Source organism: Simochromis diagramma, unplaced genomic scaffold, assembly GCF_900408965.1.
Source record: "Simochromis diagramma unplaced genomic scaffold, fSimDia1.1 OVJJ01000293.1, whole genome shotgun sequence".
NCBI classification, from domain to species: domain Eukaryota; kingdom Metazoa; phylum Chordata; class Actinopteri; order Cichliformes; family Cichlidae; genus Simochromis; species Simochromis diagramma.
In genome coordinates, this window is record NW_024386801.1 from 16,061,156 (window position 1) to 16,088,012 (window position 26,857).

General features: G+C 43.1%; 1 protein-coding gene, 1 long non-coding RNA gene and 1 other non-coding gene across 5 annotated transcripts in view; 2 read left to right on the forward strand and 1 right to left on the reverse strand.

Moving 5' to 3' along the window:
* Window positions 1-18,915, reverse strand: part of LOC120730065 (plexin-B2-like) — a 130,682-nt gene extending 111,767 nt beyond the window's left edge. For both annotated transcript variants that reach the window (XM_040026167.1, XM_040026165.1), the window contains exon 1: window positions 17,976-18,915. The gene's annotated coding sequence lies outside the window, so the exon portion shown is untranslated. The remainder of the gene's footprint in view (window positions 1-17,975) is intronic.
* On the forward strand, window positions 6,347-26,251 carry LOC120730067. 2 transcript variants are annotated; one of them, XR_005695044.1, is made up of 3 exons: window positions 6,347-6,358; window positions 12,852-12,858; window positions 26,120-26,251. It is a non-coding gene; the product is annotated as an uncharacterized LOC120730067 (long non-coding RNA). The 2 variants fall into 2 exon arrangements; XR_005695045.1 differs by lacking the exons at window positions 6,347-6,358; window positions 12,852-12,858 and adding an exon at window positions 25,084-25,095.
* LOC120730555 lies at window positions 26,108-26,248 on the forward strand. The gene has a single exon (XR_005695133.1). It is a non-coding gene; the product is annotated as a U4 spliceosomal RNA (small nuclear RNA).
* Window positions 26,252-26,857: the final 606 nt, after the last annotated feature.

Consider the following 26,857-nt stretch of genomic DNA (forward strand, 5'->3'; position numbering starts at 1 on the left):
AATTTCTGTTTCAACAAACCCTGGCATGCAGGGAAGAAAAAACAAAACAGGAACTTCTCTGCAAGCAGCTTCAGAAAATAAAAAGAATATAATCACTTTAAAGTTATTTGGCCAAATGATCCTTCAGCTGTATTCAGACCTTGATAAATGCCTACTGTCTGGGCTGTTATTAAACACCACAGAGACTGGTTGGTCCCTGTGCCAGCCAAAACTAATTAAAGCCAGGCAGATGTGTCTGGACAGTGGTGTACCACACACCTACAATGTAACACATTTGCACACTTGTAAGCACGCTTATACAAGCATGCATGCGCACGTGCACGTGCACAATATCTAAATAGGCTGTTAAATATGTCTACCCTGTAATCATTTCCAGCTGATGAGACTGTCATCCAGCTAACTACACCAGGTGAACGCAAAGCAACCTTAGCTTCAATTTCCAATTTTGGCATGTTCGACTTCGGAAACTTTTTTTCTCCCCTTTTTTGTCAGGCGGCGGCCAGAAAGAGAAAAAGCCCCCCCGTGCCTTATTACCTTCTCCGGCACCAGGCAAGACATTTTTTCTGTATTCCCTACCTTTTCTGCTGCAGGTGATGATGAGAGAGCTAACAGCAACCAATTAATCTTTCATAGTGCACGTGTTCTTGCTTTTGTTAGGTCTGCTCTATGAGTTGTATGAGACTGCAGCTGTACAATAGAAGGCTGGTGACGCTTTCATCCTTCTCCTCCTCCTCTTCCTCCTCTCCACTTTTCATTCTCATACTTTGTGAGCAAACAGCTGGGCTTATTTTATTTATTTTTTTCCTTGCAAAAGCTATCATTACAGCAGCCTACAGGCATAAGAGCTGCACTCCAAACTGCTGATGGAAGCCTGGCTAGCCGAATCAGAGGTAGTGATGAGATTGCACTGGGGATGTGCGCTTGGGGAGGAGAGGGGACGAGAGCGGAGGAGGGAGGTTGTATTGGGCTAGGGTGGAGCCATTAGATGATAAACACACAGTGCACGAGTACACATACAGAAGCGCATGACATGAAGCGATGCAAGCACCTGCGTTTCATCTTCATTTAGGCTGTCGGTCTCATCCCCTTGTAATCAAACCTATCTTAGGTCACATACACACATCAGCGATTCTTCTGCACGCTCAACACACACACACACACACACACACACACACACACACACACACACACACACACACACACACACACACACACACACACACACACACACACACACACACACAGTAGTGACTAATCACCCATCTGGAGCAGCCATTCGCAAGTCTGGATGACAAAGCGCCCATGCCCACAAATATAGGTTAATGCCCTTCTCAACACAAGGCTTAGGCTGCATTACAACCAAACAGACAGGTTTAGGGAGGGGGTAGAGGTGGCTTATGACCTGGCTCAGACATGCATGGACAGGGGAGGAAGCAAGTGACATCACAGATAAGGGTGATCTACTTGGGCTAACTGCTAGCAGGCACACGGAGCTGACAAGCCCGTACGTGCACTTGATTTCAACAGTAGCTCACAGAGTCAAGGGCAGGGAGAGGGCAGAGACAAAACAGTAGGAAAAACCATTTCAGTGTGACTAGGCAGGTTTGTGAAGTGAAAAATCCGTTGTGGCTTACTCGTAGGGCATTGCTGAACATCCCCCCATCCCTGTCATCGCTAAATATTAGCGTGTTAGCAGTGGCAGGTGTTAGCCATCCCCTCTCAGATCCATCCATGAGTTTGGGCTTATTCTCTGAATGCCTCAACCACTGTGGAAAGCCTTTTCCCCCAGCAGAGGCTGTCATGATCCAGGTAAGTCTCCTAGTTGTGTGAGGGGACTGATGCAACCAAAGCCAGGTTCAGAATGTGGGATAAGGTTGGATCAGAGCCAGGAGCCATTAGCAAGCAGTGTGTCTGACACAACGGGCAGAACCTGACATTTTCAAAGGCGTAGAAGGACTTGAACAGAGCCGTGGTGAGGAGTGCAAGGCAGCTGTTTCATTCAGGCCTGCTGATAACAACCCTCTGTCCAGATTGGCTAGTGCAAACGAAGTAAGGGGACCACAAGGCAGCACGAATACAAATCACTTCTTCGATAGTCTACACTGAGCTAAGCAAAAACTACTGAACTGGCATTCTCGCATTCATTTCTTAGCCGATCAAGCCTCTTGTGGTTCAACGTTTTCTGCAGGCAAGAATTTTAATGTCCCAGAATGCATTAAGACTAATATGCATCCTTACAAAGAAGCATATGACAGTACGGTTAATAAGCAGAAAACTCTTTAGTTATCAGGGGGAGCCAGCAGTATGAACAGACAACGATCTCGCTAATGGCCCTAGCCATATCATTTACCATACAGCCCCTAGCAAGAAACACATAGACACAGGCTCTGGAGAAGGGACACTTTCATTACTCAAAAGATAACATCCTAACAATGACTTTTTTTTTTTTTTTGCTTACAACCCCCACTGACAATAAGTACACAATTAGCACATCAATTATGAGTGAGGAAAATAAAAACGCAGGTTATTTAATTCTCTTTTTCCACTCAGTGCTCAGATATAACTACCACACAAAGCTTGAGAGCAGTGTTACTAACAGATGGAGGAACAGGCACTTAACCCCAACAGCACAGACCTTTCATTCTGTTTTTTTTTTTTTTTTGCAAAATTCTTGCCAATAATGCTCTCATTTCAATTATAAATCAGCGGAACAAACAAGTGATTTAAAATCACTGGTGAGAAACCATCTGGCTTAGAGTGTTGCTTGATTTCAACAATCAGTCACAGATTCAAGTAGACTGTGCTCTGGCGGTATATACCTATTACACACTGACCATTGCAATCACAAAAAACAACAAGCCTTTACATCTGTGACTGAGGTTCACTCCCATTAAAAACCCATCACACCCACTACAACCATGCTACACTTACTGCGCGCAAAACCCATTGCTATAATTGGTTCCACTGCACCCTTTACCCACTCTGGACGGGGCCAACGCGCAAATTCAAACCACTCTGCAGTAACTGGAAAAGAACCATACCCTAGTTGTGTCTCAGAGACAATAAAGTGTGACAAACTGCTTCCAAACATGGGGAAGAACTGAAAACGCACAAATTGTTTCAGTCAGATAGGAAAGAAATAACAGACAAAACAGAAAAGAGAAGAGACGGGGAGAAGCTCCATCGCCTGCTACGGAAGGCAAACCGTGATGACGGTGTGACTGCGGGCCGATGGCATCCCTCCGGAGAAGAGTGCACACTCCATCAGACCGCAAAAACAGACAAGAGGGTCACAACCATTACCTCGGACAGAGACGAAGAGGAACCCCAGAGCCTGGCATTCTCAAACTCACAGGACAGCCGAGAGAATGTTTGTGTGAAGGTGTTTTAACAGCTAGAGAAAGCTAAACAGAAAGCAAGCAGGGCAGTTTGAATGTGATTGTGTAAGGAAAGTGTGACTGAATGACGTATGAATACATGCACGAGGGGTGGTGACTGTGTTCGATCAAGGCTCAGCTAGAGCTTGAGAGAGCATCTTGGAGATGTTTGTCATACCAGAGCGAGGAGCATGTCTGTACGAGGACGAAACTGAGAAAACGCTAGCAGGACCCTGAGGCTCTGAACACAAGCACGCTGCCTTCTCGCCAAAATAGAACGCACTCAAGACAGACTCGCTGACTCTCCCAAACTTGTGCTTTAAGGGAAGGAAAAAGCATAAAAACACTCATTAGTATTAAATAGTACAAGAAATTGCAAATGAGAGCAGAGCCGAGGACTGGAAGATATTTATTAAAAAACATGATTTATAAGCAAAAAGTAAGTAATTATCCTCAGCCAAACACAATAGAAGCTCACAATCAGTCATAATTGTTCCTTGGTGTGACATGACTGCAGATAAAGGAAAACTATAATTGATATTCTGAACTGAGTTTTCCTAATTAAAACACTGATTATTCTGGTAAACAGACAATGACAACCAGAGGCGTGGCACTGCCCTTTAGAGGAGGCACTTGCACGGCGTTAAACCCAAGTTCCTTCGAGGCCCTGATTTTTTTTGTTTTTTTGACAGTGCGCCGTTGTCCGGGGATTGGGGAACTTCATTGATATGTAAACACAAACACAAAAACGGGAGTGCAGTTTTTATACGACACAATCCCCAAACCGAGGACTTTTATTTGTTTTCTCCAATAAATGTCAAGTTTTATTAACATATTGACCCTGAGAGACAGAGAGCGAGAGAATAGGAAAAGAGAGACAGTGTGTGGGCGACTGTGATGATATATATATATATATATAAACTTTAAAAAAAAAAATGCTCCAAATCCTTACTAAATCCTTGTGTAGGAAAAGTTTAGGACTGAAGGGCTTGTGGATTACAAAGGTTGGACACTGAACAATAGGGGCTTACTTAGAGCTGGTACTGGGCAAATAGGGGAGGCAGTTGAGGACAGCACACTTAATGGAAGTGACAGTCAGCAGATACGCACCGGTCCCCTTCATCCGCAATTGCACGCACTCCCTCCTTTGGCAGACCAGAAAAGAGAAGGGGAAGAAAAAGGAAAGAGAGACAGAAGAAAGAAAGAAAAACGCCACCCCATCTACTGATTACATACAATACAGTGGGAGAGAGGTAGGTGAGGTGAGGGGGGTAGAGCGGGGTAAAGTGAATAGACAGAGAGTGCTGCCAGGGCCTACTTTTAGATAGCATGGTTATCAGGAAGAGAAGGAGTGCCAGAAACAAAGAGGAAGTTTGCTGCTGTTGTTTTATCTGGAAGCACATTAAACTGAGAGGCACACAGGGGACGAGACAGTAAGAGTAAAGAGAGAGGCCATTCAGAGCGAGGGAAGAAAGTGTCTAAAAATCAGGCAACCTTCAGACACATCCCGTCCCGTCCCTCTAACTCAAAGCTACACACATGTGCACACTTTGCCCTTGGCTCAAAGTCATCCCTAGTTCATGGTCGCTGGCTTTGATAGGAGACGGGGCCCTGGAACGAGTTACTAACGACCCAGAAAGCTGCTCGTCGGGCTATTGGTGCAGCCTGATATGAAGCGAGAGAGGTCGTCACTGGGATGGAAACTCAATGTGGCCTTTGATAAAACACTCAAAGAAGGATAAAAACAGAACTGGAATTAGGCAACCCATCAGGCCATGATGGAAAGTAGGCAAGATAGCGAGGGCCAGGCGGTGGGAGCCGGGGGTAAATCCGTGCCCTTGTGGATTGCCCTTGACCCTGAGGCCTGCATTGAGAAACTGTTGAGCACAGCACCTGCCAGGTGTGGGCTTGGAGAAGGATGAGAGGCATGTCAATGAGAGGGTCCCCCCCTCCCGACTCCCCTGCTGCCAAACACAACACCCAGGCAGCCCGCTGGATCCAACTAATCAGAGAACTTAGCCGCTGACCTCTCCGCGGGCTCTATACCTTTTAATGAGATCCATGTCTTTGATTTGTCTAGCTGCCTGGAGGGAAAGACAGATCATGCATAAGCTCAGACAAACACACACACACACATACAAACACATCAGCTTTGCTAACAGTTGGGCAGTTTCACATTGACACACAAAGACACAAGCGACGTTGAAATAATGAACGGTGTGTAATGCACTATGGCCAAGGGCTCTCGCGCGTGTGCGCCCATGCACAGAGGAAGCGGATACACAACGATGAACTAGAACAACCGCTGCCTGAGAACTAACGAAAGCCTGCCCAGCTAATCAGCACACACAGGAGCACACGGAACCACACAGACATAAGCCGAGCCCAGCTCAAGGACACGGCACCCACCTTGTTAAGGGAAGGCCAAGGGAGGTGCAGGTGAGATTGGATCCAGACATGCTTGCTCACAGATAGAATTGAATTATTGATCAGCCAACAGATTGTGTTATGAGGAATTCATGGATCCATGCTTGGCCTGCCCGGCTCCCCGAGGCTGAAAGACAGACTGTGTGTGGACTCACTATACATGTATACATTTGTGCATGTGTGCGGATGCGTGTGTGCTGGGCGAGCCTAGGGGGAGGAAGGCAGCCCTGGTCAAAGACCGAATTATTTTCCGTGGGCAGAGTGGGCAGTGTGAGCTCGCACTTAGACAAGACAGAGCAAACAGTGAATCGATCAAGCTGGCTGGGGTGATGCATACAGAAGGAAGGCCTCAATCCTTGCTGTGCCGAGAGGGCTTTAACTGCTCACACACCGAGTGGCTTTTTCATTGGCACTCAGGCAACAGCACAATCCTCAGCTCTTAATACTACCAATGGAAAGAGAGGAAATGGGATTTTTATTTGTCTGAGCACCAAGGGTGGTCTGCTGCTCCGAATAATACACTAAAATACAGGGTCTAGCTTAGGCTGTGCTCTGTTATCAGCATCAGAATTGGCCAACATGAGGTGCAAAAGGACTGTGTTCTATCACAAGGCTGTGGAGCAGGCATAAAATGAGGGACTGGACAGGGGTAGGATGTTTGGGGTTTTTTTGGTGGTGCATTTTTTTACAAAGCTTAAGCATCCTGAGAGTAAGAAATACACTTAATTATACCACATTTAATAATCTCACTGGTTTTCAGCGATTAGGACTCGTTTGTTTATATCTCATGTGGAGAACAGATGCATAGTTTGAACATGCTCAGGAGACACAATGTTTTGTTTTCTGTACATCTGAAGGTGGAGAGAGCCATAGTAACCCTGTGGGGATGAGTACGTGACTTTGTTTTTTTCCATTACCAACTCTGTACTACTAATTAAACAAAGGACACAGAGGAATGCTCGATGACAGCTCACAGAAACAGGGAGTGGGAATGAAACAGAACAGAACCTGGGTAAAAATATAATAAGAAAAAAAAAAAAAAAAACTGTGGCTAAGAGAGATGGAGAGACATGTCAACGGTTGTGTGCTGCTGATTTAAACAAGGACGGCTACAGAGCGATCCTTACTGAGATCTAGAGCGGTAGCTAAATGACTACTTGGGCCTGATCGCGGTAGCACTCGGCACCAGTCTACAAATAAACAAGCGACCGCGACTCTTACACCCCACCTCACGTCCATCTGTTACAGGAATTTTACACTCTGCTCCTCCATATCCAAATGAAAGAGGACAGGAGTAAAAGGGGGGAAAAAATCTTTCCTGGTGAGACTTGTGTGATTTGGGGATCCAATCTGGCTGAATGTTTTTTGTAAACAGTGTGACTGCAGCTTGTTTTTGGAGAACGCACTAGAGAGCAGCATTAGGTTGTTTAAGTGTGTAACAAGGAAAGAGACAAGGGTCTTGGTAGTAAGGTTCTGTAACCCCAGCAGCAGATCTACTCTGGCTAATGACCGTAATTAAAGAGCCCAGCTTCATTGAGGGACTTGACGTGGGATAAGCTCAGGAGGGATGTGGAATAGACGTAGTTACAGCAGATGGAGGTAACCGCAGGACTGAGTTTAAAAACGCTCGGGCTGAACGTATCGGAGGCTGAGTGGTAGGTTAGTGTGTTATGAGGGCTTGTAAATATTTAGGCATTCTTACAAGGATATGTGGCTACCGCTCTCACCATCTACCATCACATGTCTGACTAACTGTATATTGCACAACAACAAATTAGGAAATGGATACCACTTCACAGGATATGCCGACACCAGCATAAAAAAGCCAACAACATCCTTTTTTTTTTTTTTTTGTCTGAATAAGTTCGGGGGGGGGGCGAAAACTGGGAAGTTTTGATGCTGCCCAGATGAGTCAGTGAGGAATAATGCATGTCATCATGGCTGCGTGAATAGGAGAGCGAGGCTGGGGGGCAAGCGAAGACACCCAAGACATAGAGCTATGATGACACCTCCACAGATCTGCATTTCAGAAGACAGCTCCGAGCCCCAGGCAGGTTTGAAGCACCAGGATTAATAACCACGTGCACTACAGACACACCAACGAAGAGAAGACAAAGAAGAGAGTTGAAAAAACTACGATCCGACGGGAGGGGGAGAAAAGTTATGGAGAGCAAGAGAACAGATAGAGACTGCTAATAAAGAGAACTAAGAGAGATGAGGGTGTTAACAGGAAATTGTAAACGTGATCGCAGTGGGTACTTCTAAACTGATCCAACGTATGGGTCACGGTTGGCTGAATGTGGAACAACTGAGGTTCCTGTATACATTCACCAAACCGACGGGAGGTGATGGTATACAGAGCCAGTGGGGGGAGCGCATACTGCTGCAGGTCTGATTTTAGTCCACCAGAATGCCCCAATGTGACAAGGTCAAAACCAAGGTAAAGACCTGACTCAGGATGATGTGCTCTAAAAATCCAAACTATTTAAAAGAAAAGTTCTTTTTTTTTCCCCATTTGTTTTGCTGCTTGTATTCTACTCATCTCCCCCCCCCACAGAATTGCTTTGCTGCTGCACTGGGTAGCTAATTTCCCCAGGCAGATCAATAAAATTTAAAAAAAAAGAAAAGAAAAAAGGATTACCTTAGAAAATCACACCACAGACTATCACACACAGATTTGAATACCCAATGGTCACTACAAAAAAAAAAAAAAAATGTCAGTCTCTAAGGTTACAGCAGTATCTTTGGCAGCATTATTACCGCTGTTGCTGAGACCGCTACCACAGTAAAACGCTCTGTCAGTTTACAGATGAGAAGCAACAGAGCCAGTGGCATTTAACGAGATTCACAGCAACTTTCACAATTGCTGTATGAACAGATTTTAATAGGTCCCTCTTGGATCATAGGCAGCTGAAAGGCCAAGATACCCACCTCATTTAACAGAGACAAGGACATGATACTGACCAAAAAAGAATTTAATTTTCATAATACCATTTCAAAATGAAATGTAATAAAGGCAGATAACCTTGCTCCTACAGTATCCTCCATCGCATCAGCCCTTTGTGAAAAAGGTTATGAATTTAGACCTAGACAGTGCAGAAGAGAGTATAGATATATATGCAATGGCCTGTATTTATGTAATGTGAGTATGCTACATTTTATAGGAAGATGCACAATGATATGTGGTCGCACCATCATATTTTTTATTTTGTTCGTTTAGCACTATATCGTAATTTCAAACGACATAACCGCCAGCGGCAAGTAAGCGTCAAAGAAGGCCTGCAAGCTTCACACTAACAAGCACAGGTATTTGGAACATCTCCTCTTTCCATATTTTGACTGAAACAGACAACCGAGGGACAGACACCCAACCTCCAGCAGTGCTGCCACCCCCATGTCCACTTCCATCTGCCAGCAGGTTTTCAGCAGACGCCAGAGATAATAAGGGCAGCATATGGTTTCTCATACTATTTTAGTGCACATACCTACAGACATTCCTGTTTTAACCCTTCAGCAATAATCAAAATTTTAATTGAGTTCATTATTATTTTTTAAGAAGTTGCAACATGCCATGTTTTTTTTTTTTTTTTGGGGGGGGGGGGGTAAATAAAATTTGGGAATTTATTCCACTATTGCATACTGATGTTTCTACAATGTACAAACAAGAGTTGCTTGTGATCTGAAAAAACAGACAATAAAGTGTGTATTTATTTATATATATATATTTTTTCATTCAAATACTTTTCATATTATTTAATCTATTAGTTTGGTATTAATGTCACTAGCTGGTGTTGCCAACACATTATGCAGTAGCGCATAATTGTAATAATGTTTTTTCTTAATGCGACAATATGACACATTCAACACACATACAGTTCCTAAATTCAATAATCACAGCTATTAATTAAAGTTATGAATTAAAATCAATTACGTTATCTGCATAATTGTTAGACTTCACTTTTTATGCAGGCTTATGTAACAATCCTCTTTGTGCGAGAGAGTGGTGTGCAGTGGATGCACCTTACTTTAAATGTGTTGTCAGAAAGGAAAACTAAGTGACAGCATTGAGCAACTATGGCTAGGACATAAACAACTAGCCACTTTTTTTCTTCTCAACACAGCACAACACCTGGACCACTCCCTGGTCACCTACAGTTTGGATTCCTGTAAGACCATTCTCTCTGTTCCCTCCCAAAAAAAAAAAAAAAAAGCTCTTTAATCGGCTCCAAACGGTACAGAGTCGTCACCCACACCAAGTCTGCTGACCACGTCACACGTATTCTCATCCAGCTTCTTTGCATCCCCATTACTCAAGTGTATCTGGATCAAGACTCTGCTTCTCACTTTTAAAGCTCTCAATGACTTGGGACCCTCGTATCTTTCAAGCGTCCTTCACCCTTATACCCCTTCCTGTGCCCTACACTCGGCTTCAGCTGCTCTCCTGACTCCTACTTGCTTGGAAATTATCACCACGGGTGCCAGAGCCCTTGTGCTGTACCTCGTCATTGGAAATTATTACCACTTCACCCTCATCAGCTTGATTCATTGACACAGGTTCAAATCACAGCTCAGAACCCATCTGTTTTCATCAGCATATCAGCTACAGCCGTCTTGTTCTACAATCATGTTATTCCTTGATTTTAAATCTCTCGTTATTGTTCTTGGTGTTGATTTTGTGTTGTAAGATGACCTTGAGCACTTCCTAAGGTGAGCATATTTGAGATTTAACAATAAAAATTAATTAATTAATTAAAAAAAAAAAAATAATTATATATATATATATATATATATATATATTTAAAAAAGTGGTTCATTACAAAATGTAAAACAATATTAATTAAGTAAAAGTAATATCATAACATGACTGTGGACAGTACTGAATTACTTTCCAAAAGTAAAGTGATACAGTACTATTTTTAAGTTATAAAGTGTATTACATTACTTTATCTAAGTAGCAACTTTTCCACTGTTGGTAACAAAAAATATGTTTTTAAACATATGCCCAATTTCAAATTCTTTTAAAACCCCAATTCATTAAGAAGTCTGTGTATTTTTTTTAAAGGCTCTCCAGGTGGGTTCCTTAGATTGAGACGGATCATTCATCTCTTTAACAAAGTTACACTGGCACACACCATTCCTCTATGTCTTCCTCAGTTTGCCACATTACGGTCCCCCACGTCCCTCTCAGGTTGGTGTGACCTTCATCTGCAGCTGCTGCCAGTGCAGTGACCCCTTACGCATCTGTCACCCACCGTTTCTGGCTGAGACTCACATTCAGTTCTTCCTAATTAATCGCCCAGTGTACATGATCAAAAAAACAAAAAGAAAAAACAAAGAAAAAAAAAAAAAGAGGGCCTGCACTCAACCATATTAACATAAACCAGCAGGACGTCATTTTAGCTGTAAAGCAGAGGTGATAATTAAAAATGATCTTGGCAGGAGGAAATTGGTCAGTTTGAGGATTAACTGTGAAATGACTCACTTGGATAAAAATGAATTGTAGTCTCTGGTGCCTCGGCTAGGATTAAATGGCACTCCACATAGAGTAACTCGGGCAGGAACAAAAAGTGCAGGGAAAATGCAGTACAGGTGGTATAAGTAGCTCTACATAGTTTTTATTAGTCAGAGGTTTCTGCAAACCTCTTTTAAACCTAGATCTCCTCGACAAAGATCTATCAATGGGCCAATAAATCCTGCACAGACGGCTCAATTTGTGCGGAATTAAGCATCGTCTCATCTTCGATGTGTTAAAAGTCTGAGAGATATGACTTGTCTTTTCATCGTAATGGCTAGGGAGGTGGACCTTTCACGTTCCAGCTGACTGAAGCGGGCACGACCTAAAGTGTTTACTTTTTTCATAGCAATATGCACCAAAGCAAAAAATAAAAATGAAATTGCTGCTAACTTTTCTCCTGCCAATACAAAACCTGTGAAGTGAACACATTTGCTCAGATAAATCAAGGTGACCCACGAATCTCATCACTTGTGATAAATTTTCAGATACCCTCCTCTGGGCTGTCAGGCAAAATGACTCAGTGGTTGTTAACCTTTGCCAGCGGCCTAAATAGGTGGGTTGGTTGACTTGCTTCCAGTAAGCAGGCACATCAGTAGCCTCTGTGATACTATGTGTCAGTTTCAACCAGTCAGCTCAGGTGCCACAGGGGAAGCTGGTGAGAGGAGGGAGAAACCGAGGCAAACATCTGTGTTCTCTATCCATCACCGAGTTCAGCCTTCATCCATGCGATGACGCTGACAGCCAATACCACACTCGTTCCCAAAAAACACCCTTTGAACAGCAGTGCAGATCATGATTTCCTCTGGGCTAACTTTTTCAAGTGTTCGCTTAGCTCTGAATACATCATCATCATCATCATCATCATCACTCTTCTCCTCCTCTGCTCTCTCGCCCTCAAAAGAAGATTGGATATCTCAGTTCTTCTGCAGAACATCCTGAACAAAACCACTTAACTCAGTAATAAAAAGGAAGCTCCCTCCCTATGCAAATAATTTAGCTCCTTCAGGAATGCGAGTGTGTTTACAATATTCATCACATTCCTCTTATGCTCTGAGCACAGAGAGGGGAAAGAAGAGTCACAATGTTTAAAAGGTGGACGTGAGGACAGAGAAAGAGCAGAATGGGCAGGAGTGGGGGGGAAACCAGTGAAAGTATGCAGCAGCACTGAGGAAAACATTTTCTCAAGAACCGACTGCATGGTATGTTCAGTTGTTGGCGTGGGCTAAAAGACAGCATGTGCTGACAAAGTGTCATGATTGTTATAGTGGTAAAAGTACACCCCACTGAGCTGTACATGACCACTTTATTTGTGAACTGCTCTGCAAGCAGACCAGCTTAAACCGTTGCAGGGAACTTTCTGTTGAGGGAGATGAGTGCTTTGTCTCGCCTTGGTTTCTTCCTCCACACAGCCCATCTCATAGCCTGCTGCTGAGGTAGTAGGGATGAAAATTACTACTGTCACACCTGGCAAGTTTGTTATGCTATTTTTAATTCTAAGTGGATGTGGCTGAGTCGCGAGGGTTTCATTTGAGTCGGAACGTCACATTGCTTTGGTATCGTGCTGATACAAAGCTGTGGAAAACATGATGGCATTAAAGATGCCACAGGTACACCTGTTGGTGCGCATGCACTGTCATTTCACGGGTTCTTTTTATCTATATAGATAAAAAGAACCCGTGAAATGACAGTGCATGCGCACCAACAGGTTTGATGAGATCTGAAGTGATATATAGGGATTGATTTGGACAATCAGTGACATAGACAACCAAAAGCTAGAATGTAATGTTTCTGATCATCAAAAACATTAACAATAGTTAAATTAGTTAAATAATTGTTAAATCGTTAACTTTGATTTAGCACATTTTTTTTTAAAGTTTAGTTTTAGTTTAGCTACACCCAGGCCTGAATACAGTAAGACCTAGGGCTGCACGATTAATCGTTAGAAAATCGCGATCTCGATTCATACTTATGTGCGATCTCATTTCCAAATGACAACGATTAAAAAAAAAAAAAAAAAAAGGACGACGATTGTACCGCATTTTGATCCGGGACGTACTCTGCATGAAAACAAGCGCTCACTCTTCCTGCTCAACAAATGACAAGGGCGGAGCCTTATACCACATGATACAGAAGCTGTGCCGTGTGATGCTAAAATTAGCAGGGAAAAAACAACGGAGAGCACGTCAGGGATGACGAGAAAGTGACAGGAGAAAATCTGTTCCGGTCAACCACCCAAACATCAATAACGGGAACCTTATACAGCGCTTCCCTATACCCGTCGAACTCCCGCAGGCACGAAGAAATTACGGAGGCTATCACTTATCACCTGACCAAAGATATGGCTCCCATCAACACTGTGCAAAACGAGGGATTTAGGAAAATGATCAACACCCTAGACAAACGCTACACAGTGCCGTCCCGCAACTATTTTTCTATTGTTGCACTACCTGCTCTATACACGCAGTGTCGAGCAACGGTGGAGACGGAATTTCAAGCAGTACAACATTTTGCGGCAACAACAAAACGTGAGACATTTGTTTTTATGTTTATTTATTGTTTTTATGTTCAGTCTCAACTGTTACGAAGTTGATGTGCAGTTAATAAGTGCAATAAATATTTATACTGGAAAAGAGAATCGTGAGAGAATCGTGATCTCAATTCTAAGCCAAAAAATCGTGAGTCTCATTTTATGCGAAATCGTGCAGCCCTAGTAAGACCTGTTGAATCAGGTCACCTGACGAAGTGAAGTAGGGTAAAAGATCTCCAACAGCATGCCACGATCTAAGGAAACAGCTGAGGAACAAAGTCTGTGACGTCTGATAAGGGTTACAAAGTCGGTTCCACGACTTTGGGACTTCAGTACACCACAGTGATAGCCATTATCCACAAACAGTGAAAACTTGGAACACTGGTGAAACTTCATAGGAGTGGCCAGCCTACCAAAATTACTCCAAGAGTGCATCAACAAGTCATCCAGGAAGTTACAAAAGAACCCTGAACACCACCTAAAGAACTCTGGTCCTCACTTGTCTCAGTTAAGGTCACAGTTCAGGATTCAACAATAAGAAACAGACTGGGCAAAACAGGGAGACTTCCAAGGAGTAAATGCCTGCAGACCAAAAAGACCCCAAAAACTTAAAGACATTTGCCAAAACACATCTTAATAAGGAAGACTTTTGGGAACATATTCAGTGGACTGATAAGACAAAAATGTAACTTTTTGGAAGGTTTGTGTTCCTCGTGATCTGGTACAAAACTAACACATCACTTCATAAAAAGAACATCATACCAACAGTCAGGTGTTAGTGCGACGGCCTGGGGCTGCTTTCCTGCATCAGGAACAGGATGACTAGCCGTAATTGATGGAATCATGAATTCTGTCCTCCAGAAAATCCTGAAGGAGAATGTCATCAGTTTGTTCCCTCAAGGTTGGGTTATGCAAGTCTACCTCTGAAGGGCTCAAAAAAAAAAAAAAAAAAGAGAGAGAGAGAGAGAGAGAGAGAGGCTTTTGGAGTGGGCTAGTGAAAGTACAGAACTAAATCAGAATGAGATGCTTTGGCATGACCTTAAAAAGGCCGCTAATGCTCAAAAACCCTCCAGTGTGGATGAATTAAAACAAGTCTTCAAAGAGAAGTGGACCAAAAGTCTTCCGCAGTGATGTCAAGGACTTATTGGCAGTTATTACCATTGCTTGACTGCAGTTCTTGCTGCCAAGGGTGGCACAACCACTTATTAGGTTTAGGGGGGATTTTTTTTCCCACAAAGTTCCAGTTAGGGTTAGATAACCTATTTCCCTTAATAAATGAAATAATCATTTATAAACTGCATTTTGTATTTACTGTGAAATATGCAAAAAGCTAAGAAATCAGCAAGGGGTCAAATACTTTTTCACAGTACTGTAATTGAGCTCCAAAGTAGTGTATGACTGTGCATGACATAGGCAAAAAAGCCCTCCATGAATGGGTGAATGGAGTGGTTAGTAAGACTGGAAAACCAGTTTGATATCCATCTGTTTTAGAAAACAGTATTTGCAAAGGCTGGTGTCACGTGGTTTAGGCTGAAGTGGTCCTAGCTCACTGTTGTGTTTATGTGTATAAGCAGAGGAGGTTTATTGGTACTGGGACCAAATGCCATATATCTAGTAGCATGACCTCCATAGTACAAACAACAGCAAATCAGGTCAAGATGGTGGTGTAACGGCAGGAATGCTGCTGAGAAGATAGTTTAGGACAAGGCTGTGGAATCCCAGGGCAGGGGTGGCAACTGTAAAACCCTGTGGTGATAAGATCAGAAATCCACCTCAGCATGACGTCCCTTCATCACGGGATAATCCTCGGACATAAAAAGACGAGCCTATCGCCAATCTTAAGGAAATCTCTAATGCCAAACTGACACACCCTTCAAACATTTACCCACACTCCCCTGAAACCTATTTGTACTTCTGTTAAGGGAGAGGAGCAAAGTACTCATGCATGGCACACCTATTTTATGACCAGTAAGTTTACAAAGTCCACTCGGAAACAAAAAATGTTGTGCAAACAATATCTGACAGTATGCCTTTCAAAAGTGAAAGTAAGCCTAGCAAATACGGCATTTAAATTATGAATCAGATGACATACTATATTTATTATGGTCAGAAAAAACAAGATTAACTAGCGGTAGTACATTGACATGAACCTTTTGCAATGAATATAAACATGTCAAGTATCGGTTTAGGGGTGAATTTGTGGCAGATAGAGGAGAAATGGGATTGCCTGTTGCTTACAAAGATTATGGTTTCATTTTTTAAAATGAAAACGGCAGAAGTCAGTAATCCAGAGCAAAGGAAACATAAAAACCCCACAGTGGATTAGTTTAAATTCATTTGACCTCAAAAATATTGCCAAACCGGTGTATATGTAGGAGACGACATGGTTTTGAGATATGAGCAAAAACTGCAGCACTACGAAGTTACAGGATGAACTTTAGCTCAACCAAAAACACGTAGGAGCTTTACAGCCGAGTGCTCACTGCCCAGTGATTCACTAGCTCTAGTTCTCAACTGGTCAGAGGCTATTTACCAGTTCCAAAAATACACACAGTGGATCATATGGCAAAGTTTCATTTTGAAACCTAACTGCATATTTCCCATAAAAGTCAGGCAGGGGTGAGAGCGGGCTCACGGAAATGCTTGCTTTGCTTGTTGTTTTCCCCGCTTTCCTATTACAGCGTATGAGCTTGCATTCGGCTTTCGGGATTGTTTTGCAGAATCCTGAAACACTAGCATGACCTGAATGAGAAATGTCTTCCTATTCAGTTGTCCTGAAAAGAGCATCTATGATGAAGAAGCGTGGTACGCTTGTCTTCTTCACCCTTGCGGGGAGCAGGAGAAAACATTTATCACCGCTCTCCTCTGCGCAGATAAGGTGTCTCTATTTATTCAGAGCAGAGGAGATAAACACTGAATGAAGCAGTGTGGGACAGAGTGAGAGAAAGAAAGAAGAGAGAGAGATGGTGGCATAAAAGGGGGGGAAAGGACAAGGAAGCAGCTTGGTTCTCAATTGCCTGTGTGTGTGTCCATGTGAGCAGATGGCATTTATCCCTGTGCAGCCAGAGTATTGGGAGGCTGACCCCTGCTCTACAGTAACATCCCTCCAAGCCACCACTACTTACTACCACCTACAGCCACCTTTCTTGCTTTCATGTTTCCCCTCACACTACTAATCCATTCCCACTATGTGACTGCTTGTATAATGTTATTTAATGAGAATAATCCCCAGGGCGATGGAGCATCCTACATACAGTAGACCTCTCCACAAAGAGGGGTCAGAGGATGGCAAGGGCTGTTAATAAAAGCACTATTTAGAAAGGCAACAAGGCAGTACAGTGGTCTGTTGAGGTCTGCGCCAGGGACGGAGAGATACAGACTGACAGAACTACACAGGAGATTCAACAGGGACATGAATAGTGCTTCTGTCCTTCTTGTTTTCCACAAGAGAGACAAGGCAGAAAGCAAAAAAAAAGAAAGACAAACAGAAGGCGTAGTTCACTACCACTTCTGTCCTCTCTCATGCTGATATACAGCCTAGTGTCCAGAGGTGAGGGACACAGTTCGCATGCCCATTTCTCTCTGAAGCTGCCTGTGTATTGGGGACAGACGGCTTCCCCGGGCGTCTCGAAGCGCTGCTGAGGTGAAATGCATGGTTGCGAGACAAGAATGTCTCCCAGAGGTTTGTCTTCTAGAACAATCAGCTGTTGAGTTTGAGAAAAGTAGAGCAAGTTGGCACCCAGACAGCCATAACAACAACTATGCAACTACGGGCTGTAATGAGATTTTGAAAAGCCCTGTAAAAAGACGGCGTTAAGGACACTGTTTTAGAATGTTAAGAGAACTAAACAGCACCTTTTAACTCTCTTTGTAGTACATTTTTAAGCCACAAACGTTACAATAACTAAAACAATAACAAGCAAAGAACAGCGGCGTTACATCAGCGTAACAGCGTTCCTGGCACAAGGTTTACGCTCCCCTGCTCCGTCAATCGGGCGCATAATAAGATATCCAAACTTGGTTCCATATGCACCGGGGTCTGAAATTGACTCTGCGTTTATGAACTATGAAGCAAACAGTCCCAACCCCGCTTTAACGGGGATACACCAGCATCCCCCCTGGAACTCACCTTGAAAGGGGGAAAAGAGAGAGCGAAGACAGTGGCACAAACGCGAACACTCCAAATCCTGAAGAATCTACCCCCTCCTTCTTGGCTGAACGATACAAAAAAAAGGAGAAAGACGTCCGTAAGCAAGTTTACATTTTACTCGCCTCTCCTGTGAGGAGGGTGGGGGGCTTCAGAAAGGCACTATTCCGTAGTATAAAAAAGAAAAACAAAACCCGGACTGCTTGGTTACACGAATTGTCAATTCCCGCTGAGAGACGACGCGAACAACTCCTTCAACAAAAGAGTGTCTTTGCTTAGAATTTCGGGACTTTCTCCACGCCCAGGTGCCGAGTCACATGGTAGGTTAGTTTCCAGGTGTGCGTGTCTCGTAGCTGCAGATCAGTTGGCAAGCGACACACCTGTGGGATGCGCTCGTGCGCTCGCTCTGACAGTCATCTCGTCCGGAAACGCGGAGGTTGTACATAGGGATGGGGAAGTAAAAAAAAAAATACAGAAAAAAAGGAATGGGATGAAACGGGAGAGAGAGGAAGAGAGAGAGAAGCGCGCATTGAACGGAGAACAGACGTCGCTCGGATCGCAAAAGGAAGTAGTCTGACCCCCCCTCTCTCTCTCCTTCGCCTCCTCCTCCTTCTCCTCCTACTCCTGCTCCACTCTGCCGGCGAAGCTACTGTACGAGGAGACAACAGCCGGGAAGTAGCGGGGAGGGAAAACGGAGCAACTTGTATCGTCTGTTCTCTGACGCACCGAAATATTTCCGCGCGATGGTAGCGGTGTGGTAAGCCCCCCCTGCCGCCGTGCTGTGGTTCCCAAATTGTGGTCCGGACTCCTCAGTCTGCGGGGGCGGTTCCAGGTCAATCCAGGCAGTGCTCGCAAAGAATTGTTAGGAATGTGTGGAAAACAGCCGATTAGGTTTCGGTTTCAACTGATCCCATTCTCACCCGGGTATATGGTACACTACACAGGCACACGCACAGTTCTGTCTAGTTAGAGCTCGCCACGTTAAATCGCCTTTATTGGGACAGAATCTGTCAGCAGTTTTCCCGCCACATCACAAGTGAGGAAATTAGTTCCCCAAAAGCAACAGACAACTAACCACGTGGAAGCCACAGATGACTTAGATTTTATTTTTGTTTAAGCAGTTATATGCTGCCACCAAAATAACATAATAAAGGCTTCCCCCTCAGCATGCATGATAGGAAATGGTGGTTACAAGGAAACAACGCAATGTCTTGGTTATTTATTTATTAACTGTGGCGTCTCAGTAAACCATGACGGTGTGGCACTGAGCCGTTATAGACCCATAAAAGGACCCAGCAGCCGAGGCGGCTTAATGGATTATAGTTATCGCTCACACTGTTTCATTAGCTTTCTTCCATTCCCGTCACAATACTATGTGGGCGTGGGGTGCATTTATGAAATACTGAGGTCAGGAATCCAAAATTCTTCCTGGAGCAACCCAACTCTTGAACCATAACATTTGTATTTTATTTATTCTTGGGTCTCAAAATAGATTCTCTAGACTCTATTAACTCAATTACAATTACAGCAGCTTTTGTTGAAGCATAGCCTAATATGTGTTTAACTGCAGGGCATGCACTCCTCAGGTTTGCACTCCACCTTCCCTCAAGCAGTTTGGAGGGTCTTTCAGCACCTTTAAATCAGTGCGCATTTAAAAGTACATCATTTCCATTCGTCCAGGATAATCAACAGGCATGGCTGTGGGAAGCTTCCACCGCATATTGCATTGGAAAGGGTTTTCACTAGTTCTCGGGAAGAACTGTTGACAAGGAGGCCTGTCATGTCTCCAGAGAAAGACACATTGCTGTTGAGCTGGCATTTGTTGATCCTGTGAGATTCCCCCAGCAAGTTTTCCCTGACATCGTGTGTCATGATTGGCAGCAGAAGCCTTCCTTTAAAGCGACCTGACAGTCACTGTAAATTAGCTGTCAGAATGCCGTAAACAATAGGTGCTTTACTGGTATATTTAAAGTGGATGAATTATGAATTATGTTAATTGCTCCTTTAACCCCGATAAACAACAAAACAGAGACATAAATAATCCACCAGCACTCCATACAAATGAATGCAGATTAATGTAGGGAGGCAATCCGGGGACTCTGTTTGGTTTAAAAATATTTTCAAAAGCAACCACTCGTCGTTTATTTATAATTCACCAAGCCCCCGTTTTGACTGTGAATTTACAAGAGCTGTATTAGTAGTCATTATACCACAAATTAGTGGTGTGATCGCTGTACCTCGACTGTGAATCGTTAATCACGAGAAGCATCGTCTTTACAGCTCTTAAATCCAGATAGTGAAACAATCTCTCATTGGCCCGTGACTCTGTAGCAACCTTTAAATCAGCAATATGTTTTCATCACTTAAAACAAAATACGAGTCAGAGTTTCTGCAGATTCTTCGGACATGCAAGCAGCAAGGAACTGAAAGTAGCGTTGATTTCAGATATGGGCCATATGTGTTTTTAAGTGCTCTTTGAGCTTGATTGGCTCTTTTTCACTCAAGAGGTTATACCCAGTGTTTTTTGTTGTTGTTTTTTTTGCCTTGGAGCCTAATATCACATAACATTGCAATTTGGCGCACTGAGTTTTGTGACACTGTGTCATGCCTTGTTGTGTGGCTGCGTGTCAGCTCCGAGAGTGATTTATGGGCATGCAAATGAGACTGTCTGTTGAACGAGGAGATGTGCTGCCTTCGCCCCAGAGCAAAAGAGTGGAGACAGCGTGGGGGTGTGTCAGTCCCTAAGTGCTGACACAGGCACAGAGCTGGCGAAGATGGGGGAGATGGCCTTCACAGGTCCTCACACTGACTGATGAGATCAAGAAGAAAGTAGGCCAAGCCAGACAAGTGTCAAGGAAACAGACACCCAGAGATGGAGTGAGAGAGACAAACACCTTCCAATCACACGTCGGACTGGGAGAGTGGAAAGTGGCGGGGGTAGAGCTGGCTTGTTTGGGGTCTGAGTTCAATATGTCCAAATCTGTTTGTCTAAAGAGTAATGAGGCTGCTGAGAGTCGTGGAACATGCTGGCCCAGGGGATCTCTGTAGAGTCCAAGTCAAGGCTTTCTAAATTCACTGAAGTGGAATAGAAGTTCACTTTGTTTTGCTAAGATAGCCTGACTGTGATGACATTTTGATCAATGCGCCCATACCTTCCTGCAGCTCGCCTTTATGTTGGTTGAATAGTGATGATATGTTATCACGCTGGTGTCAAACACCGCCATTTGTCACGCGGTGTCCCTCAGCTGGTCTTGGCAGTAAAACGTTTGACTATCAACATATTATACAATGTAATTTATGGTACAGCGTTTCGGCTGTCCATAGTGATATAGTGGTCATATTACATTCAAGGTTCAGAGTTCAAAGTCTGTTTGTCATGTGGACAGACTGCCCTCTGTTGGCTGCGGCTTATATTGTTTTTAATCAGTAATTTATAACCTGAAAATAGCAGGAGCATAACCTAAGTCAGCCTATTGGGCAATGCTTTATATTGCACCATACAGTAGTTGCATGCTTATTTAAGAGGGTTTCTTTGCAGATATGGTTCAGGTGGCCTAATTCTGAAAACGGATGGGGTGGGGGGTTTGGTTAATGCTTGTGAATTTGTTTGATTGTTTTAGCCATGGCAGTACTGTGAGTTACACATCTTTCACTTGTCTTTGTGTACAAATCATACATGAAGACAAAAAATAATCCGGTAAAACTCACAAATAGTTCATTATTACTAGTGTTGTCTTTGTTGTAGCTTTGTTCGTTTGACGTTTTTCCTACAATGGCATCATTTAGTTCATATATGCATATGCATGTCTCTTACACACAGTAGTAACATAGGTGTGATATAATGAATGTAATGATTCCACATTGCACAGAAGGCACTGTGTCTTGTTTTTGGATTGTTTATTGTGTTTAAGGTAAACTGACTGCAGTGTGACTTATCACGCCGTTTCCTCCCATACAGATGGCATATGGAGTTCATATGGCTATATTCCTCACTAGAAACCACGAGAGTCCCACAGATGAAACTGTGTAAGTCTTTCACAGTTGGTAAATAACACAAAACAGTTGATCTTGGCTTTCACACAAAAATCCATGTAACCAATCATTTGTAATAGCATCCTGGCCTTTTTTTTTGTAATGGCGCGTGAGCATCGGTGTGCGTGCATCACAATCATCTCTTCAGTAAAGAATAAGGATGTTAAAACATCCTGTACGTTCACATAATTGTGCCCCGGTGCTCTCGCTGTGTAGGTGTATTGTCACTATCTATCAGTTTTGCTATTCCCTTTATCACCAGGTGAAGGTTGCCAGACATACTGTTGTAGCAAACGTAAAGACGGAGAGACAACAGATGGAGCAGTTCACAGACACAGGATCTTGTCATGGTGGTGATTGATAAAGGTGTGAAGAGAGACTCGACTGGGAGACAGGGGAAGGGTTATTTAAAGCATAGGCTGCACTTTGATATGAATGGCTTCCTGACTTAGTGAAGTGCATCTCCAGCTGTCAGCGTGACTTACAAGTAATTAAAAAAGGGGCGAGCGTGCGAGTAAACCGAGCTGTGGCTACTGTTTGCAGGGCTCACATCCTTTGCAAAAAGCATGTGCGACAGGGAGACATCAGGTTTGGCATAAAAGGGATAGACAGGCTTATGGTGCTGTTCTGACTCAGTCTGGGAATAACCACAAGCTGGGAATAGCAGGGTGGCAGCAGTGTGTGGGTTGGTGTGAACAGTCTGCAAGCATGTGTGTGTGTGTTTTTATTTTGCATGTGTGTGTGTCAGAGAGACAGAAAAACACAATATTTAAAGGAGGCTGATGTGGTTGAATATATAGATATGTACAGTTAATGTGTATCATGTAAACTTACTGATCTACGAAAGTGAAACTGCAATGCTGAAGGTGTCTTTGCAGAACCTAAAAGGCATAGTAAGAAACATTTGTCTTGTGTTATCAGATGCCCCTTCAGACCAGCCGAACTGTCATTTTACCCAAGAAAAATGTCATTGTTTTCCTTCTCCTTCTGCTCATATCGCAATCTAATCACAGCTCGCTCAGCTCATCCTGTATGGTCCAGGTGGCCTCACTCTGAGAGCTAATAGAGGGGGTTTTAGCATTAATAAATGTCCTTAACCAGGCTGATGTGACACAGACCAGATTACACAATGGCCTCTTTACGTCCAGCCGTACTCTTGTAAGTAAACAAATGCATAAATCCACCGGTTGCACTTATATGTGTGTCCTGCCTGTTTCCTGTTGAGACTCTGATCAGAGAATCCAAGAGCTGCCTTGTCCTTGACAGCGTCTGTAAATGTGGGAATAAAACGAGTAAGCTGCACTTTGTGAAAAAAGCTGGATAAGCCCGCTTGGTGCATACACAGAGTGGATTTGACTAGAAAGCTTTCATTTTCTCAAACCAAAACAGCGTTTCTTAAAATACTACAAGCTGCTCTACATGGTGCAAGACAGATTAGATCATGACTTGAATGTGACAGCGATTTTTTTCCTCCTCTTTTATGAGCCTTGTGATTGGTAGTTCAGGAGGAAAATAGCTCTCAGCTTGTTGAAGGCTATGGGCTTTCCACTGAGCCCCTTTTGGATGCCATGTTTTTTATGTGGGCTGCCCAGCAGCCTGTGCTGAACGGTGGAAACAGCTAAGCCATCTGGTACACTCTATTTTCATCAGTCTGCCTACCAGTGGGGGAGAGCCACAGCCCAAAGGGACTTTCAGCTACTCTCACAGACTCCTATTTGTTCAACAGGTCAAGTTTAAGCCTTGCAGCGAGGGACCACCAAGCCAGATCTCATTTTATTACACAGTCCAGGTGATTATAAAACCCACACGTTGCTTGACTGGGCAGAGCTGGTGATAAAAGGGACTATACTAATACCAAAAAAAGCAATCAGGTGCCTCAGAGAATTAGAAGAGATTATTACTGTCACAGTTGTTAAGTGACCATAGCCCGGCGTGTCCTCAAATTCATTTAAAGCCAGGTTAAAAGGATCATCTTGTGAATTGAACTTTGTTCATCTAATGTATTTCTTGGGATGAGAAAAGACAAATTTGAGCTTTGCAGGTGAGGATGAAACAGAGGCTGGCAGGATTCATTTGAGATTACTTGGCACAAACATGGTGTAATCCCCTTATCTGCGTACTTACCTGTCCCTGACAGTGATCCAAGCCTACCTCTATGAGCCTCATTGGCCTGACATTCTGGCAGTAGAAAAATCCCTGTCTAATGTGTCAGCCCAGGCAGCTTTAACACCTGGCACGCCAGTGCTTATCTGCTGAGCACCCAAAAGCACCTGCATTATCCTACTGAAGCTTCACAACAAGTGAAAAAGGCCTCTAATATCCACACAGTGAAATTACTGCGTCAGACACACAGCGTGCAAAGTACGCGCCATTATGAGGGGCTAATAACCTGATGAAAAATACACATACAGCATGAGATACACCTCATGATATTCAGCACCCTGTCTTCCGGTGGTCGACACTGAGAGGGTTTCAAAACTGATGAAACAAAGAATAGTGTTGCTTCTTCAACTCATACTCAAGGGAGATTCATTAAAACTCTGCACTTAAGCTTTTGAGCTATACTGATGATCAAATATGCCCACGAATTAAGTCTTTATCCCCAAACCTGTGCTTTGTAGAGTGAATTTTGTGCATTAGTTTTGTCACGTAAATGGACTTAAAGTATTAAAACTGAAAAGTACTCAATACAGTGCATCCCTTGTGAGTGTTAGTATCACATATTATATAATTTGATCATTGTTACTCATGCATTAATTTAAAAGAAGGATTTAAACCAACGACAGGTTGAGTTGGTACTTATTTCGAACTCTAACACTGCTAACAACAGTGCAGTTTACCTATTTAGAACTTTCTCAGGGATATAAATATTCAAAGCCCCATGCTTCCAGAGATGACAGTCTAAAATAGTCTCTGGATCAGTGGAAAATTAATGGCCCTTCTGCAAATATGGAATTTGTTTAAAGCAATATGAAAGGCAATCCATTACACACTCACATACCTATACTTAAAAAAAACCCCACAAGGGTGGTGATGGCGATGGGGAGGTGTTTAATCAATTTCCGGTCTGGTCATTTTTCATTCCTTCCACTTAGTTTTACCGAGGATCACCAGGGAGTGCATCGTTTCAACTGGAATTGGAAAAAGGAAATTAGGAAATTACTTTACCTTGAGTGCCAGACTTAGTTTTTATTTATTTATATATAACACTATAATGACTGCCAAATTTGTTCCCTCCTCCCATTTTAAATTGAACTTTTCGGCAGACGACGAGCAGGAGCATGCAGGTGGGCCTTGAGCTTTGTTTAGCATCTATGTCTGCAGACTTCATTCACTTACGTAGTTGTTTTGCTCGTTCATCCCCTCGTGATAATGTTAAACGTATTTGGACGGTAATAAATAACCGTGTGATGGTCAGGTGGCGTCAGTCAGGCCAACACAAACCTAAATCTGCGGTTTACATGCGATTTCAACTAACCAGTAGTTAATAGACATAGCATCTGAAGCCTACAGTATTTTACATGTATTTTGGAATTAGGAGATACACGCAGGCCTTCCTGTGTATTTAATTAGTTATTATTATTTATTCGTATTATTTTTTCAGTAATGTAGGCCTTCGCTGAAACCTAAGCAGGCGTATTCGTGCCTATACTGACATCTGGTGGTGTTTTATAATAACGTTGTTGAACCCACTGGACGTTTGAAGCGTTGACTATCGAAGGAAGCTGCCAACCGTGGTAAAATGTTAATTTAAAAAACAAACAAAAAACAGCTATTTGGTGTGTTATTTGCGTGTAAGCATTTTCTGGGCAGCGTGAAGCTCTAAATGAAGGACAGGGCGGGGCTGAAACGACAGTGGAGGATTGAATGTCCCATGATGCACTGCGGCTTGGTAACAATTTCTAAATCATTTTAAACAACCAATGGTGCATACTTCGGCACACATCGGCGGTGGACAAGTGAACGATTGTGATTGTGATCAAGGGACCGTAAAATTATCAAAACAAAAACATGAACGATAGCACCATAACTAAGGATCGCATGCAGCGAAATGGCCCCTCTGCTCGTGCTGAGTGGAGGTTAGCTTTGCGCAGTGGCAGTATCGTAGCCTATGAGGTTTATCCGAGGCGCGATTATTGCTAGTTGAAAACTTTACCCAATACCCCGCCTTGACGACTTGAAATATAGTCGGCAATGGCAATTTTTGACGGTCTCTACGGAGACTTCTTTTATTGTACAACATCAATGTTCTTAAATTTATAGAAAATTAATTAAAACCATTATATTAAGTGTTTATACTATTAAACTAGGTCATATTGAAAGATTAGCAAGCTATACTGTTGGTTTATTGTGATGATTTTGAGAACTGCTCAGTTCCCTAGCCCACATTGATAGACGTACCGTAGACTACGTCATTTCCTTTTTTAAATCCATAGCGCTTAATTATGATATATATATATATATATATATCCGCTGCGCTTAAAAGTAAATTCTCTTAATTCATCATTTTTTTAACATTTATATTTATATTTGACTTTAGTCACACTGATAAGCCCCCTGGGTATTTAACCGCAGTTACATTCAACACTACCTGCCAGCCCCGCCAGTTCATTGTTTAGGATAAGGGGAACGCTTCGGTGTGTTTTGCATCAGTATAATCCCAGTTTTCTCGTGTTTGTGTGTTTGTGTTCATTTGCGTGAGTTCGCGGTAAATGATATCGGCTACATTTCTACAGTTTTAGTCTTTTGAATTATAAACCACACCCACTCCTACAACCATGATAGAGACATGTAGGGCCCAGAGAGACTACCCTGTCGGCGAAGTATCTCTT